This window comes from Mauremys mutica, chromosome 12 (assembly GCF_020497125.1).
Source record: "Mauremys mutica isolate MM-2020 ecotype Southern chromosome 12, ASM2049712v1, whole genome shotgun sequence".
Lineage (NCBI taxonomy): Eukaryota > Metazoa > Chordata > Testudines > Geoemydidae > Mauremys > Mauremys mutica.
The window spans coordinates 23,438,219-23,452,152 of NC_059083.1; the positions used below are offsets into that span (position 1 = coordinate 23,438,219).

The 13,934-nt window shown below is 53.7% G+C and overlaps 1 protein-coding gene across 1 annotated transcript in view; it reads right to left on the bottom strand.

Annotated features, from left to right (window-relative positions):
• LOC123344863 (zinc finger protein RFP-like) overlaps positions 1–3,292 on the bottom strand; it is a 38,356-nt gene extending 35,064 nt beyond the window's left edge. The window contains exon 1 of the mRNA XM_044981359.1: positions 3,191–3,292. The gene's annotated coding sequence lies outside the window, so the exon portion shown is untranslated. The remainder of the gene's footprint in view (positions 1–3,190) is intronic.
• Positions 3,293–13,934: the final 10,642 nt, after the last annotated feature.

Below are 13,934 nucleotides of genomic sequence, written 5' to 3' on the forward strand. Positions count from 1 at the left end.
TGTTAGGTTTCTTTTTTCACAGGTAAAGACAAACTACATAAAGACCCTAGGAGGCCTGCCACTTCTTGGAACCAGGAAACTGGATTGATGTAAAGCTCCACCAGCAAAAGACTGCTTTGGCTCTATGCTGGAAAGACCCTTATTAAGTCCTGGTGACCACCAACAGCGTTGTGCAGTGTCAGAATCCAGGATTTCCTGACCAAAAAGGACATTAAGGACTGACCCTGGTGTAGAAACCAAGAATTATACACTGGCAGGAAGAAATTTGTGGGACCCCTGTTTGAGACTGTGGTATTGATTAGATTTTGGGGTTTATTCTACAGGCTGCACCCTGTGTTTTGGATAAATCCTCCAGCATGTATTGCTCACAAGGGGCTGCCATTAGATTAGTACAACAGAGAGCCTAGATTGTTTCCTCTGCAAGAAGAGGGAATTGACCAGATCTCTGTGGACTCAGGCCAATAATATAGCAACCATTTGAAATATTCTTAAAAGCTGGGAACATGATAAGAAATTGGGCCACCTAGAAAAAGGCCACTAGCCTTATTTTTAAAGCTCAGCTATCCCAAATACAAGCTGGAGTTGGTGGGTTACATGTCATTTCCACCCTTAGTTCTATGACCCAGAAGTTGCTGACAGAGATGGTATTGAGAATCACTGAGACTGGGAAGGTATTGCAGTGGGATCTGGTATATTTAGATGGATCTTGAGCACCAGACTTGGCCCACTGCCCTTACAGACTATCAGGAACCATCTGATCTGTGGTCAGGGGGATGACATACTTGGACACTTTCTGGATGGAAGTATGGACATTCACAATGCTCCTTCCAGGCATGTGGACCGGTTAGGGTGGGTGTGGGCTTCCACATACCGAATCCTACCGGGTCCATAGGGAGGATGAATGTGGAACTGCATACCCCAGCTCCCTAGAGTTTAATTGTTGTTTTTGTCTTCAAAGTATGAGAAAACTCAGCCAAATGTTTGTTGAGTATTCTCAAAGGGGGGGATTGTTGGTGCCATTAGGCATATCCCTAGATAACTTAGGAGGGTAGAAAAACACAGTGTTAATGAAGCTTTTCTGTACCAGGCCTGAAATGGACCAAAGTTATTTTATGCTGGTCTAAGAGTCCCTTTATGTTAAACTCTAGTTGAATTCCTAAGTCAGCATTTAGAATGGAATGTGTAACTGCTCCTTATCAGTGGAACACGGACAGCAGAAGATAGTAAATAGGGGCCCTACTTGTGTTTAGTTTAGGAAAAGGAGAGACAAGGTAATAAATTCAGAAGTAAACCAAGGTAACAGCCTTGAAAAGTTACAAGATGAATTGTTTGCTGTCAAGGATGATTTAATCTGTTTGATGTAATTGTTAACTATACAAAGTGCCTATTATATGGGAGGGGACTAGAAGGGAGAAGGGGGGTGAGTGGGCAATGGGGGGTAATGAGAATGCCTTGTTGAAATCATGTATAAGAAGGGACACACAGCTTGTATCTCTGTGTGCAGGATTTGAGGTTGTAAATACCTCCCTGGCACCTTACTTGAGCTCAAATAAACTTTTTCTGCATTCTCCACCCTGGTGTGATAATTAGTGCGACGCACACCGGGCAACGAACCACTGTTTGCTGCCTCAGGCCTTTTTTGGGCCGGCAACATGGGGACTGACTGAGGAGGCCTGGGGCAGTCTGGGAAGCCGCCATCTGGGACAAGGAGAAGGAATTCAGCTGTGGTGGGGGAGCCGTGCTGGGCAGAGATGCTGCTGCGGATGCAGCTAGTTACCCGGGTCCAGCGTTGCAGCAGTTTAACAACGTGGTTAATAGATGTTGCAGCTCAGCGCAGGGAAGTGCTGATCTTTCGTTGGTCTCCGTGGGGCTTGAGATTTGCAGGCATCATTCAAACACCTTTCCCCTGCTGCTCCCTCAGGTACCTGAGTCTTCACTCTGCATTGCAGAGCAGAGCAGATTCAGTGCTTTGGTACAGGGTTACAGGAAGGAAAAAGACTGTAATGGTGCATATCGTACCTGTCATTTCTCTCCCCGGGCCCTGGGGATGTACCGTGTGCAGCTGGTTACTGAGAGACATTCAGTCAGACAGCTGGGGTGATATTTTTGTGCTCTGCCCCTTTCTCAGTAAATTGAGACTTTTCAGGGTTAGGACACTGACTCATTCGCTTTCTGCGTCTACTTGCTCAGCGTCTGCTCAGAGCTCAGCACCATGAGGCCCTTGTCCTCCATAGACTGTAATGCGAAGAGACACACAGGCATTGTATAGATGGGGAAACTGAGGCAGAGAGAGGGTTGGTTCAGTAGGCCCCCTACTCAGTGACTGCAAGGGCCAGTGCAGACCTTAGCAGCCAGGGCCGGCTCCAGGCACCAGCCTACCAAGCACGTGCTTGGGGCGGCACCTTGGGAGGAGGCGGCGATCGGGGTTTGGTTTTGTTGTTTTTGGTTTGGCCAGGCAGCGCTGGGGGGGGCGGGGACTTGGGCGGCGCGACGCGATGCTCGGGGGGGGTGGGGACTTGGGTGGCGCAATGAGGCGCTGGGGGAGCGGGGACTTGGGCGGCTTGAGGGGGTGCTGGGGGGCGTCGATCTTTTTTTTTGCTTGGGGCGGCAAAAATGTTAGAGCCGGCCCTGGAACTCTCTTGTGTTTTAGCTGGTTAAGTGAAAGAGCAATAATGTTGGATGTGTGCAAAGAGTCTCTCCATATGTTAAATGGTCACAATGTGCCCCCGGAGAGAATTCAGCTGAAACCAGCAGGCTCTCACCTTGGCCTGGAGTTCTGGGAGATGGTGTGTTCAGGCATGGGGGAGTCTGAAGGGTCAGCTCTGCACTGGGGGTTATGCAGCAGGTTTCACACCTCATATAGGGGGCTAGAGAGCCCCCCAAGAATGTGCCCAGGGACCCCAAGACTGGAGCAGTGGATCGGCTCTGATCCAGTCCGAGAGGTTTGAATTATCAGAGGATCCTGGGGCCCAGTTGCTTGGGTTCCCCTTACTGCAGTCCGGTGGCACCTAACCAGGTCTCTCTCTCTCTCAGTGCCCAGTATTCAAACACCCTTAACTCTGACCAGCTGAGTTCTGGTGACTATTTCTACATGTCTGAAATATTAAATTCAGAGACATGAATGGAGAGGTTTCCCCCTCAGGGCTGCCACATCCCTTTGCCTTGTGCTGAGGGGGGCTCTTTCCTGTACCTGGATTAGGGGGAGTCTCTCCCTCCAGTGCTGCCACCTCCTGCTCCCTTTGTCTTCGGGTACAACGGGTTCTATTAATGGCTCTTCCTGGGCTGGGCAGACACTGTCTCCTGCTCCAGGTCTCCAGGCAGGGCCCGATTACCTATTAGGCTAATGTGGCTTTAGTCTTAGGCCCTCCTATTTTTTAGGCCCTACTGGTCAGGCAGGGCGGGCCTGAGTGGGGTGGGGAGTGAGCTTGCTCAGGGAGCCCTGCTGGAGCCAGCAGCAAAGGCAGAGCAGCCCCCTGTGGCTTGGAAGCTGCTCAGCTGGCAGCCTGCTGCTTCCGCTCCCTCCTGTCTGTCTGCTGGCGCTGCAGGGTCACACTCACAGGCGTGCGCAGCACATTCCATTCGGGTGTGCACCCCGGAAATTTTATTTATTTTTTTCAAGGCAAACATCATAAAGGTTGGTGTGTGTGAGGGGGTGCGGTAAGCAGGAAGGGGCTCAGGACAGGGAGTTGGAGTGCAGGACGGGTACGGGGTGAAGGCAGGTGGTTGAGGGCAGGGGGTTGGGGTGCAGAAGGGGTGCGAGGTGCAGGCAGGGGCCTCAGGGCAGAGAGTTGGTGGGTGGGGTGCAGGAGGGGTTTGGGCTCTGATCTGGCGCCACTTACCTGCAGCGGCGCGCTCCCTGCCTGCCTGCCCTGGCTCCACACCGCACCACTCACCAGGTCCCTGCATGGCCCCTGGGTTGGGGGAGGGACACAGGACGCCGCGTGCTGCCCTTGTCATGCCTCCAGGTACCTCCCTCAAAGCTCCCATTGGCCGCAGTTCCTGTTCCCAGCCTATGGGAGCTGCTGGGGGTGGTGCCTGGAACAGCACATGGAGCCCTTTACCCGCCCCCTCCCCCCGGGGCCCCAGGGACCTGGTGCTGTGCCAGCCGCTTCTGAGAGCGGCACGGGGCCTGCGGTACCACGGGGGGCCACCCCGGCAGGGGGAGCAGGGAGACGAAGCAGGGGAGGAGGCAGAAAAGCAGCGAGACAGACGAGAGAACCCAAGGGGACTGTCTGTGACTCCATGTTCAGGCTGTTCTAGTGCTTGAGCGTTCTCACTTGATAGCTGGGAGGTGAAGTCTAAATACAGGACACACGACCAGTTGGAGTCTGTGCCCTGGTTTATAGCTGTTTGCCCTGAGGTTGATACTCACGTTCGTGAGCTGCTGCTCAGAGCTTGATGGGAGAACTGAACGTGGGTCTCACAGGTGCCAGCCGAGTGCTCTCACCATGGGGCTGTTAGAAGGCAGGTGATAGCACCAAAACCACCTCCTGCTTCTCTCCCCTCACCCTTTCCTGTGGAGCGAGGCAGGTGCCGACCTCATTCCAGCAAGAAACGCCTTCGGCCCCTGAGCCACCTGACGTCAGATGCTGGGTTCCCATCTGTGGGTGGCTAAGCAGACATAGATGCCCCTCTGCAGCCCTGATTTAGGCACCTGTCTGTGAGAGGGGGACAGGGCTTAGGACACCCCTCCCCCCTTGTCACCTCTCCCATTGCCTAGCTGAGACGGCTCCCCGCCTAGTGAGCTGGCTTTTGTGAATCGCACTGTAAGGTGCCTGTGATGCCCATCCATTGTCTAGGGAGTTTAGGCCCCTAACAGCTTTGCAGACTATGGGTACATCTACACTACGGGATTATTCCGATTTTACAGAAACCGGTTTAGTAAAACAGATTGTATAAAATCGATTGCATGCGGCCACAGTAAGCACATTAATTCGGTGGTGTGCGTCCACGGTCTGAGGCTAGCGTCGATTTCTGGAGCGTTGCACTGTGGGTAGCTATTCCGTAGCTATCCCATAGTTCCCGCAGCCTCCCCCGCCCCTTGGAATTCTGGGTTGAGTTCCCAGTGGCTGATGGGGAAAAAATCATTGCCGCGGGTGGTTCTGGGTGCAGCCTCACCCCTCCCTCCCTGAAAGCAGCAGACAACCGTTTCGCGCCTTTTTTCCTGGGTGAACTGTGCAAACGCTATAGCACAGCAAGCATAGACCCTGCTCAGCTGAAGACAGCAGTCGTGGATGTTGTAAACACCTCGCGCATTATCATGCAGTCTATGCTGAACCAGGACCTGCAAAACCAGGCGAGGAGGTGGCGGCTACGGCAGCACGGTGACGAGAGTGATGAGGACATGGACACAGAATTCTCTCAAACCACGGGCCCCTGCGCTTTGGAGATCCTGCTGGTAATGGGGCAGGTTCTAGCCATTGAACGCTGATTTTGGGCACAGAAAACAAGCAGAGATTGGTGGGAACGCATAGTGTTGCAGATGTGGGACAATTCCCAGTGGCTGCGAAACTTTCGCATGCGTAAGGGCACTTTCATGGAACTTTGTGACTTGCTTTCCCCTGCCCTGAAATGCCATAATACCAAGATGAGAGCAGCTCTCACAGTTGAGAAGCGAGTGGCGATAGCCCTCTGGAAGCTTGCAACGCCAGACAGCTACCGGTCAGTTGGGAATCAATTTGGAGTGGAAAAATCTACTGTGGGGGCTGCTGTGATGCAAGTAGCCAAAGCAATCATTAAGCTGCTGCTACGAAAAGTAGTGACTCTGGGAAATGTGCAGGTCATAGTGGACGGCTTTGCTGCACTGGGATTCCCTAACTGTGGTGGGGCAATAGATGGAACCCATATCCCTATCTTGGCACCGGAGCACCAGGGCACCCAGTACATAAACCGCAAAGGGTACTTTTCAATGGTGCTGTAAGCACTGGTGGATCACAAGGGACGTTTCACCAACATCCATGTGGAATAGCCGGGAAGGGTTCATGACGGTTGCGTCTTCAGGAACACTACTCTATTTAAACGGCTGCAGCAAGGGAATTACTTCCCAGGCCAGAAAATAACAGTTGGGGATGTTGAAATGCCTGTTGTTATCCTGGGAGACCCAGCCTACCCCTTGATGCCATGGCTGATGAAGCCATACACAGGCAGCCTGGACAGTAGTCAGGAGCTGTTCAACTACAGGCTGAGCAAGTGCAGAATGGTGGTAGAATGTGCATTTGGCCATTTAAAGGCGCGCTGGTGCACATTACTGACTCGCTCAGACCTCAGCCAAACTAATATTCCCAGTGTTATTGCTGCTTGCTGTGTTCTCCACAATCTCTGTGAGAGTAAGGGGGAGACCTTTATGGCGGGGTGGGAGGCTGAGGCAAATCGCCTGGTCGCTGATTACGCGCAGCCAGACACCAGGGTGATTAGAAGAGCACAGCAGCAAGCGCTGTGCATCAGAGCAGCTTTGAAAATCAGTTTAATCACTGGCCAGGGTACGGTGTGACTGCTGTGTTTGTTTCCCCTTGATGACCTCCCCTCCTTGATTTACTCATTCCCTGTAAGCAACCCACCCTCCCGCTTCGATTACAGCTTGCATAAGGAAATAAAGTCACTATCATTTAAAAATCATGTATTCTTTAATAATTGATTATAAACATAGGAAAAGAACTGACAAGGTCCCCGGGTGGGGTTTGGGAGGAGGGGAGGAGGGAAGGAAAAGGCCACTTCAAAAATTCAAAATAATGACAGCCTTTTGCTTGGGATGTCCACTGGGGTGGAGTGGCAGGGTGAACGGAGCCTCCAGCCCCCCACCTCCCGTGTTCTTACACATCTGGGTGAGGCTATGGAATTTGGGGAGGGGGGAGGGCAGTTATACAGGGGCTGCAGCGGCACTCTGTGATCCTGCTGCCATTCCTGAAGCTCCACCAGACACTGGAACATGTCATTTGCTCATGCAGCAGCCCCAGCATTGCATCCTGCCTCCTCTGATCTTCCTGCCACCATCTCTCATCTCTTCACATTCGTCCCTCCTGTCCTTATGTTGGTCCCTCCTGTCCTCACGTTGACTGGCATCTTTCTTGTACTTTGATACCATGTCCTTACATTCATTCAGATGAGCTCTTTCATTGTGGGTCGATTGCATGATTTCCAAGAACATGTCATCTTGTGTGCGTTTTTTTTGCCACCTTATCTGGGATAGCCTTCGGGACGGAGGAGGAAGGCTTGAAAAATTTGCAGCTGTGGGAGGGAGGGAAAAAAGGGACAGAACTATTTTAAAAGATACATTTTACATAACAATGGTTATTGTAGATGGGTCAGACTCACCCCTGCGGCGCCTCCTGCTGGTGACTCCGGGAAATAGCTCTGTCCAGCACTGGAGCGCCCTCTGCAGGCCAGTGATCCACCTGTCTTCTGGCCCCCGTGTCCCTTCCTGGACCCGGTGCCTTTTTACATGGGGGTGCTGCCCCCTGGCAGTAACCCCTTTTCTCTTAGGGTCTCCCCTCCCAAGGGAACCCCCACCTTCTATCCCCACCTTGCCTCAGTGTATGGCTACTGCCAGTCATTGTCTAGCCCCACACTCTGGGGCAGACTGCAGTATCAGCCTACTCATCACAGGCAAAGGAGTTTGGACCTGCTGCCTTAGCCTACCCCTGGGCTGCCCTCTGCAACCCCCAGTACCTATTGGCCCACTGCTAGGCCACAGCCTGGGGCTTTCTAGGCTGGAGCTCCCCAGCTCCTCAACCTTTCCCCAGCCCTGCTTCACCCTAGGTACCTTATCTCTAGCCCCTGCAGCCAGGCCCTTCTTCCTCTTCAGGCAGAGGAAGACTACCTGAGCTTCTGGCTTCCCTGGCCTTTTATAGGGGCCAGCTGTGGCTCAGTTTGGGGCGTGGCCCACAGCTGCAGCCACTTCCCCAATCAACCCATCCTTTAGAGCAGCAGCTCTCAAGCCCTGCCAGGCCACTTTTAAACCCCTGAGGGCAGGAGCAGGGGCCACCCTGCTACAGTTATACTCTTTCATGGTGAACAACACTATTCACATTACATAGCATATGTGATTTCAGTACAAGGTTGCATTTTGCATCTTAATATTGAGTGCCTGAGGCTTTGGTATTAGAGATCACAGATGCAGGGCCGGGCAACAGAATTCGGCTTGCATGCAGCCATGGTAAGCCATTGTCTTTCGGCTTCTGCAACCTTCATAAAAAACAGTGCCCTCTTTTCCCATACCAAGCAAAACCCATTGAGTACTGTGGTTTTCCTGTTAATGTGCAGCAGCAGAAACCAAACTAAACCCCCACCCCCATCCAATTCTCTGGGATGATCATTTACCCCTCCCCCCACTGTGTGGCTTGTATCAGGGAAGATCCCTGCTAGCCAAATGCAAAAAGCTCAGCACCAATGCCTTCCCCCCCATCTCCAACTGCTTGGCTAACTGCAGGGAAGGATTTCTTTTCAGCCACAAACAGCCCAGTAGGAATGGCCACCTCTGTCCCCTTAATTAAATTCCCATATTTCAACCAGGTTACCATGAACGATATCACTCTCCTGAAGATAACACAGCGAGATAAAGAACAAATGTTGCTTGAATGCCAGCAAACACCGGGACCATACACTGCCAGGCTTCGTCATGCAATGATACCAGATTACTTGCTACTAGCATGGCATGCTCAAGTGTCCTACCATGGAGGATGGAATAAGGCTGCACTGCTCAGAAACCTTCTGCAAAGGCTTTTGGAGTACCTCTAGGAGAGCTTCATGGAGATGTCCCTGGAGGATTTCCGCTCCATCCCCAGACACGTTAACAGATTTTCCAGTAGCTGTACTGGCCGCGAATGCATCCCAAGTCCTCAGGGCAAATTAATCATTAAAAAACACTTGCTTTTAAACCATGTTTTATATTTACAAAGGTACACTCACCAGAGGTCCCTTCCATGGCTTCATTGTCTGGGATACCGCCTTGGGAGGGTTGGGAGGGTACTTCAGTCAGGGTGAGAAAAAGATCCTGGCTGTTGGGGAGAATGGAGCGCTGTGTGCTCTCCCCAAGCTCATACTCCTCCTCCTCCTCCCCCTAATCTCTCCGTCCGCAGAATCCTCAGGCATGGCTGAGAGTAACCCCTCATCAAAATCCCCATTCAGGGGTAGGGTATTGGTGGCTGCCCCCCCCCTAGAATTGCATGCAGCTCCGCATAGAAATGGCATGTCTGTGGCTCTGCCCCAGACCTTCCGTTTGCTTCTTTAGTTTTCTGGTATGTTTGTCTGAGCTCCTTAACTTTCACACGACACTGATATGAGTTCCTATTGTGGCCTCTCTCCATCAAGCCCTTGGAGATTTTTTCAATTGTTTTGGCATTTCATCTTTTGGAACGTAGTTCTGCTAGCACGGAATCCTCTCCCCATATAGTGACCAGATCCAGTACCTCCCGTATAGTCCATGCTGGTGCTCTTTTTCGATTCTCAGACAGCATAGTTACCTGTGCTGATAAGCTCTGCGTGGTCACCTGTGCTCTCCACGCTGGGCAAATAGGAAATGAAATTCAAAAATTCGCAAGGCTTTTCCTGTCTACCTGGCCAGTACATCTGAGTTCAGATTGCTGTCTAGAGCAGTCACAATGGTGCACTGTGAGGCCAATACTGTCAAATTTTGTCCACACTAACCCTTTAAGCATGGGGGAGTCTAGAGGGTCAGCTCTGCACCAGGGGGTTAGGCAGCGGGTTCACACCTCAGATAGGGGGAGAGTCCTAAAGAATGTGCCTACAGGCCCCAAGATTGGAGCAGTGGATGGGCTCTGTTCTGGTGCCAGAGTCTTGAGGCTCAGATGCTTGGATTCCCCTTACAACAGTCCGGTAGCACATAACCAGACCTGGGATACACCAGTAAACAGAAACCTTCTCATGGCCCAGCAGCCAAACACCCTTAACTCTGACCATGTGGGTTCTGGTGAATATTTCTAAATGTCTGAAATATTAAATTCAGAGACATGAATGGAGAGGTCTCTCCCTCAGGGCTGCCACATCCCTTTGCCTTGGGCTGGGGGGGGCTCTTTCCTGGATGGTTCTCCTTGTTTCTGTATTTAGGGAGAGACTCTCCCTCCAGGGCTGCCACCTCCTGCTCCCTTTGCATCGGGGTAGGAAGGTTTCTATTAATGGTTCTTCCTTGGCTGGGGTGAGGCTGTCTCCTGTTCCACATCTTCCACCATTCTCTGTGGCCAGGATAGAGCGGCTGGTGGCGTTAACCAGATACCTGTGGCCAGGAGCTGCACAGGCTGGAGAGTGACACATCCCAGTCAGGGCTGGTGCAAGGACATTTCACGCCCTAGGCGAAACTTCTACCTTGCACCCTCCCTCATCCCCGAGCCCTGCAGCAGCTCCCCCCCCCACCGCCCTGAGGCACCCCTCCCTGAGCCCTGCAGCAGCTCCTCCCCCTGGGGAGCCATGCGGCAGCTTCCCACTCCAGCTCACCTCTGCTCTACCCCCTCCCTGAGTCCTGCGGCAGTTTCCCACCCCACCCCCGCCCTGAGGCACCTCCCCACAGCAGCTCCCCACCCGCCTTCCACTCTGAGGCATCCCCCCCATGGCAGCTCCCCTCCCTGACCCGGGGAGCCATGAGGCAGCTTAGGCCAATCAGCTTAGGCACTGCAAGCCTGGGAGGCAGGAGAAGTGAAGCAGCAACAGCATGCTCGGGGAGGAGGGGTGAGCTGGGGCGGGGAGTTCCCCTGCATGCCGCCCCCCCTTACTTGCTGCAGACGACCCTCCCCGCACCCCCCGTGCCCCAGCTCCCTCTGCCTAAAGGCCAGCAGCGAGCGGGGCAGCTGAGGATCCAGCCGCCACCAAAGAAAATGCCACCTCCCAAATTCTAGTGCCCTAGGTTGCCTAATAAGTTGCACCGGCCCAGATCCCAGTAAACCCCAAACTCTACTCCTAAGGGCAGGATATTCTCTATGGGGGTTTATAAAGCATCCCCACACACAGAGCTATTACACAACCACAGCAGACCCTCAATAGATCCAATCCCTGGCTGGTGCACCCCAGATGCCCTGAACAATAATTAGCACAGGACAGGGGGTGCCACTCCTCTTCCCCCACCAGACTAGTGGAGCCACCCCCCCCATCCCCAGTCAAGCTGGGCCAAGTCCCCAAATCCTACTGCAGCCTCTACCTTCCCCTCCCCCACACAGCCTGTGTCCCCCCCTCACTGATGCACTGCAACTACCAGGGAGCAGGACAAGGGCAGGTAAATTGATGCTGCCCCACTGCAGCTATAGCTAGTCCACCCCCTTCCAAACCACAACACCCCCCCCAACCAGGGGCAGCCACGTGGGTGGGGTGCAGGAGTGGGGCAGCCAGCAGCCCCTGCAGCAATCGAACAAAACCCCTGCACTGGAGGCAGGCACTCGCAGCAGCCCCGTGGCGCTGCCAGAGGAGCTAGGAACGCTACCGGGAGCAGCTTGAGGATCCCGAACACAAAAAAATAATAATTGCGCAGGCGCAGTAACGAGTCATCAAAGCTTTTTTAAAGCCAATTGGGTAACCAGGAGCCAATCACGCTCTCAGGAGGGAAATTAAAAAGCAAGCAGCCAAAAAAGACAGAAGCCCCGCCCCCAGGGGCAGCCCCAGAATAGGTAACATTTGCTGCAGGAGAGAAGCCTAGTGAGGCCGGCCGGGCTCTGCCTTGGCAGCTCCTGCAGCAGCTGCCGGGTGTTTCCCTTCCTGGGACTGACTCGGCTGCTGCTGAGCGGGGAGGAGCCCGCAGGGAACATTGCAGCCTCGAGGTGTTTGTGTGACATGTGCCCCAGGGCCCTGTGGCTGGGGGGCATCCCCCTATCGCGGTGCCCTTGAAGGTGCAGAGTCTGTGTGTCTAAGGAGAGATACCCACAATTCATTGATATATTAAATATATGTCACTGCCAGTTTTAAGCATTTTTTTTGCAATATTTATTGAGTTAAATGTTCACAATTGCACATAAATCTGGGGTTTAGCATTTCCTTCCCCCCTGACCCCATCCCCCCCCAGCTCTGAGGCCAGCCCCTCTGAGCTGGGCAACGCCCCAACCCCATCCCGCACAGCCATGACCCCCAGCTGTGAGCCCAGCCCCTCTGAGCCAACCACCCCCCAACACCATCCCCCTCACAGCCCTGACCCCCAGCTCCAAACCTAGCCCCTCTGAGCCGGACAGCCCCCGTCCCCATCTCCCCAAAGCACTGAGCCCAGCCCCTGTGAGCCAGGCCCCCCCCCGACACAGAGCCCAGCTCCCCACCCAGCCCTGGGCAACAGCAGCACCACCCCCAGACAGCGACAGCCCACTGGCACCAACCATCACCATCACCCAGCAACAGCCCATTATGTAACTGCAAATGTATACAGATCAGTAAAGCATTTAATGGTTTTGAATAATGTATTTAGTGTATTTTCAAATTATTACAAAATAAGTTTTGAATGTATTTCACTAGTTATTTTTTACATTTCCAAATACATGTTACTATAGTATTGCAACTTTTTTTAATGGAAGGGGGCCCTGAAATTGCTTTGCCCCAGGCCCCCTGAATCTTCTGGGTGCCCTGCCCAGAGTGTGTGAGAAGCTGGTGGGGGCTGTGGCAGTGGCGAGAGGGGCTCCCGGATTGTGTGAGGAGGTGAGTGGCTGGCTGGGCTGAGCAGGTAGCCCCGCAGCCGGAAAGCCTCGCCTTCCCGCCCGCTGGGGCTGGGCCAGGGCACCGTGAGGCTGAAGATCAGCAGGTCCGGGGGGGTCTCCAGGTCCTCGGCCACCAGCATGTCGGGGGTGAGGGCAGTGAGCACGAACTGATCCTCCTCGGCCACCAGCAGCACCGTGAAGCCCAGGGAAGGACCCGTGTTCTCCACGCCTCCCTGCAGCCGCACCGCCACCTGGAAGTACTTCCGCTCCGTGCTGCCCAGCAGCTCCACCCACATGGGGACGGAGTCGCAGCTGGGCCAGGGCTCGGCTGCCATGTGCTGGTAGCGGATCCCACGTTTGGTGGGGAGTCCAATGCTGGGGTGGCAGGGGGTTGGGGGGGGAACTGGTGGGAGGGGAAGGGGGAGCTCAGGGCTGGGGAGGGGGGACAGCCAAATTTTTTTTTGCTTAGGCCTGGTCTACACTAGGACTTTAATTCGAATTTAGCAGCGTTAATTCGAATTAACCGTGCACCCGTCCACACCAGGAAGCCATTTAATTCGACCTAGAGGGCTCTTTAGTTCGAATTCGGTACTCCACCCCGACGAGGGGAGTAGCGCTAAATTCGACATGGCTATGTCGAATTAGGCTAGGTGTGGATGCAAATCGAACTTAGTAGCTCCGGGAGCTATCCCACAGTGCACCACTCTGTTGACGCTCTGGAAAGCAGTCCGAGCTCAGATGTTCTGATCAGCCATACAGGAAAAGCCCCGGGAAAATTTGAATTCCTTTTCCTGTCTGGCCAGTTTGAATCTCAATTCCTGGTTGGACATCGTGGCGAGCTCAGCAGCACTGGCAGTGATGCAGAGCTCTCCAGCAGAGGAGTCCATGCAATCTCAGAGTAGAAAGAGGGCCCCAGCATGGACTGACCGGGAAGTCTTGGATCTGATCACTGTGTGGGGCGATGAGTCTGTGCTTTCGCAGCTGCGCTCCAAAAAACGGAATGCAAAGACCTACGAGAAGGTCTCCAAAGCCATGGCACTCAGAGGATACAGCCGGGATGCAATGCAGTGCCGCGTGACAATCAAGGACCTGAGACAAGGCTACCAAAAAATCAAAGCGGCAAACGGACGCTCCGGAGCCCAGCCCCAGACATGCCGCTTCTACGAGGCACTGCATGCCATTCTCGGTGGGTCTGCCACCACTGCCCCACCAGTGACCGTGGACTCTGAGGATGGGATAGTGTCGACGGGCAGTTCCTCGGCGATGTTCGCCGATGGGGAAGATGAGGAAGGGTTTGTGGAGGACGAGGCAGGCGACAGC